Source organism: Oryzias melastigma, linkage group LG21, assembly GCF_002922805.2.
Source record: "Oryzias melastigma strain HK-1 linkage group LG21, ASM292280v2, whole genome shotgun sequence".
Classification (NCBI taxonomy): domain Eukaryota; kingdom Metazoa; phylum Chordata; class Actinopteri; order Beloniformes; family Adrianichthyidae; genus Oryzias; species Oryzias melastigma.
The window spans coordinates 9,969,483-9,974,123 of NC_050532.1; positions in this window are offsets into that span (position 1 = coordinate 9,969,483).

Genomic DNA, 4,641 nt, shown 5'->3' on the forward strand with positions numbered 1-4,641 from the left:
ATTGATATCGTTTTTAATATCGTTATCGCACAAAATGAAAAAAGCGATATCGCAATATGAAAATTCCCATATCGCCCAGCCCTACATTGGCGTATCGCTCGCCTTCTCCAACGAGGCTGACGACCATCATTTCAGTATAAGGTGACTTGACACTCATCAATGAACAGCACCATATTTCACTGCTGTATTGTCCAGATCACATGGTCTTGTGTCTTGGACAAGACATTGTGGGTCTTGGGTCTTGCAAACATTCATGGTGCTTGAGTGTCAGTGGAATTATCCACAACCTTCAAAGCGGTGGAGTCAGATGTGAATGGTTTGTCTGGAAACACTATTACCCCTCACGTCTCCTGCAGCTGTGTAGCATTTGCAAAACCATGTCTGAGTGCAGAGGTCCTTAGGCACTAGTTATGGTTGCAATTTGTCACTCACAAGGCTCCACTCCTGGATCTGTCACAGACTCTACCTGTAGTTTTGACTTTGTGTCAGTCTGCTGATGATACGCAGAGTTCACCTGCAACATCTGACTGCCTACTACCAACCAGAAGGCGGGCTATGGCCAGGTGGTGCTGCTCGTCTGGTATTGTGTTCAAGGCGGTTTGAAAGATGAACTTGGAATGACTTACTGGTGACATCAGCTTTTTACACTCACAGAATGTTGATGCCACATTGAAAAAGTTCTTATCTTTATTTTTTTTTTTTGTTTGTTTTGGCTCCAACGAGTAAGGAACACTATACAGTGAAACCATTATGTGGAAAACACCAAATGAGGTGTATATATCATTTCTATCTATTACAATTGACTCCCTATCCTTAAAACTTGTGATGCGAAACAAAAACTGTGTAAAATATATCTATTGAGTTTTTCACAACATCCCTAATTTACTTCAAATAAATTTGATAGTTTAAGAGTGAACATACACACAAATGTTTTATAAAACTCAATCAAGTTGAAGAGATTTCTCCAGAACAGTGGTTCTAGGTCAGAAAATGCTTCTACAGGTTGTTTCCCATTTAATTCTCCTCTTGTCTTTTATCGAATCTTCCCCCATTGTCACCGCTGATAATAACTTTCCAGCCGCTCGGCTTTATCGCCCGCTTGTTTTACAGGGTGTTCTCCGAATGTCACATTTTAAACCAGGACAAAGGAAATCTCATTATCATCTCATCCATTCACATGCCTTAAAGTGACCAGAGCCTAAGCCCCTCACTGCAGTGCTGACGTATTTCTAATGGGAAAAGAAAAATAATAGCAGATAATCGTCAGCGTTTAAAGCTTCTGTCATGTCCTCTGCTGCAGGCTTGGCACAGAAAAACATACAGACAGCGATAAGACGGAGTATTAGTTTGAGGTGACGAGTTTGTACGTCTGGTTTGTATCCCCAGAGGAAAGGAGGATTGGTTCTTTTTTTTTGTAAATATGTTCTTTTTTTTGGTTGGTTTGAGCTCAGGTCCAACGTTTAACCAGCATTAACATTAGGATGCGTCAGGTATCCATGGTAACTGGACCATTTTGTTTCTAATTCCACTGATTTAATCCCATGATCCTCTTGTCTTTGATTGCTTAAAGAAGATGCTCATTTATCTGATTTGCAGGATTTTTCCATCTTTATCCTTCTTGCTTTAAGCCATTCTACCTTTTGTAGTGTTTTACCAGCGTTTCTTGGACCATCTTAGACCTTCTCTTGTGCTTCAGCAATTTGGATCTACTTTGTTTGAAATCAGTGTTACAGATCTTTGAATTTAGCTTTTTTTTCACTTAAATTGTCTTTGGACCAAATCAAGAATGTTTTTTTAGAACTGAGCTTTAGATCACTGAGTGCATATTACAGTAAAGTGGATTCAATGTAGTTTAAAGACCCACATGTTCATCTTTTGATTTATTGTAAAATCGTTCCCAGTGGTCTTTTAGTTATGATTATGCTGTTTTTAGACAAAATTATAAAAACTGGTATGTTTTATAGGACATAGTTTCTGCAGAGCGGCATGAGTTCATTAAAAATTTACCTCTGAGTTATGGGCAGAACTGTTAGCAAATAGTTACCCGACCCCCATTCCCATTGCTGAGAGCTCTCTGTTTACATGCTCTCTTGCTGCCTTGCAGCCTCTCTAACGCCAAACCTTATAAAAACACCAAAAACAAAATTTTTATCAGAGTGGGTCTTTAATATAGATGACATTTTAACTCTGCTAACAGGAAATTAAAAGCTGGACTGCATAAATGAGTGATTTTTATTGATCTTTATTATATTTCCTATAAAAATACTAGTCAAGCCAATGTGTATTAGTGCAACTACTGGATAAATAACAAGGAAAAAGCTGCTTGATGGAGGGGTTACCACCTTTTGTTCCGACTGCAGCTGGAAGCGGCTGCTGCAACTGTCTCGTACATTTGTCTGACTGTGGTTCTCATTATCTGTCAGGCAGGCGACACAAAATTATATTAGTTTTTGCTGTAAAATAACAGTAAAACATTAAATAAATAACAAAACAGTTCTAAATTTTAGATAGAACTTTAATTGATTAAACGTCTGGGAAATGGAAAAGTTTATAAAACATTACAAACAAATGATACATAAACACATAATCAAAATAATGGATATTTTTCATGGTGAGCATTACAGGAAATGAGAAAGGCCTTCAAGTCCCACTGCAACTATATTTTGTCTAAAGTAAAAGCACTTTGTTTGAGTGGAACCTGTTGGCAGCTGTAAAATATTTAGCCTGAAGAAAGTCCAGCACCAGAACACCCACCCCACCATGCGCCGCAGATTTCAGACAAAAAATCCTTTTTTTTTTTCTTTTTTTTGTCGACAAATATAACCAGCAACTATAACAGTTATGTTTTTTTGCGTTTTAAGCCTTAAGCCTTTAACACCTAAGGTGTTTCTGTCAAAACGTACAATCCTCTTTGACACACCGTCACTTCTACACGATCAGCTTGGATTAGCTGATCTGCAGAGAACAGTGGTTTAGCACAGTTTTTAAAGCACTGGCTTTAAAGTGGCTTTTCACATATATACAACAGATCAATAATTTGAAGTAACTTTATATCGGCAGAATAAGCTGATTCTTATTGATCACATACAGAGTTGAAGCTAACTGCGGTCAAACGTAAACACTGGTCTGGAGCTGTCAGCATTTCCCCATCTGGCTCCACATATGACCACCAGAGGGAGCCCTCGCCTGAGTATTGACCCTGCACTCCCTCTCTACACTCAGCCAGATCTCGTCAGCTGTTTCCATTCCACCTCATCACTACCAGTGTATATAGTCTGCCTGCAGTCACCACCTCAGTGTGAAGTCTTGTACTGCCCTCCATACGCTTCTGAGCATTTCTATTTACCTCATCTGCTGGTTTTGATGCCTGTCTCATCGGTTTCCTGCCTGCCACCCCTGGACTCTGACCGCGCTTATGTCTTGTCCATTAAACCGTTTGCTTATGGATCCAAACGTCTCTTTGTCACAGGAGCTAAAGCACCAATGTGAAATCTTAAGGGTTTTACAAATCTGAACTCTTGTTGATATCCTCTTTGACAATAATAAAGCAATTACTTAAATTTTAAGCTAATTCTGAACACTAAACTGTTAATTCACATTAAAACTTTTTAATTAAAGTGGCCACAACCCTGAAATCTTGCAGAATTTCCACTTCCGGCTAATGATGTTTGGCAATTTCCGTTTCCGGCTAAAGATTTTCGTCCACCATCGTGTCTGCAACCAGGTCCTCTTCCTTTGTATGCACCCTTCCTTGCTAGCATTTAGCATCTCATAAGCCCAAGCTAACATTTGCAAAAAAAAAAAAGAAAAATGCGATAAATATCAGAGCTACAGTTGAAACCAGAAGTTTGCATACACCACATAAAAACACACATATGTTTTTTTTTTGTCCTCACCGTCAGACATGAAATAAAAATAAAAATGTTCCTGTTTTAGGTCAATTTCAATTAAAATTATTTTTATTTGCTAAATGTCAGAATAAGGAGACCAGGGTTTTTTTTAGATAAGTTTTTATTACTTTTATCAAAGTCAAAAGTTTACATACAGTAAGATCTCTATGCCTTTGAGCAATTCGGGAAATCCCAGATGATGAGGCCATCTCTTTGGAAGCTTCTAATAGGTTTATTGACAGCAATTAAGTTAATTGGAAACACACCTGGATGTCCGTATTGGGTAAAAATGGTGACTGATTTGGCTTAATTTGATTTTGCTGGCATTTTCTGTAAGTGACTTCAGTCCAGTTCTCTATATACAGTCTATATCTGCCCCTGAATCATCCCAATTTTACTAAATACTCAGAAATGCAGTTTTAATCTCAATTTATATGCCTTACACATGAGAAAAATGCTACAAGAATGTGGTAAAAACACAGTTTTCATTGGAGTGAATAGGAATGTTTCATAGATTAAAGCTGATAAAAATATTGCTTACTTCTGCTTTTGACTTTTAAGAAAGATCTACAAACGAGGCTGATGGAAGAAGGTGATGTTGTGACTGGATGTGTTTGATCCTGTCATTCATTATCAGGCCTTCATCTTAGGTTTGGATCCTGAGGTATGATAATACCTCCAAACCCTCAGCCATCTCCTTCTCCTTTTCTAAAATACTGAAATGTTTCTCTGCTTCAGGCATGAAACCTCC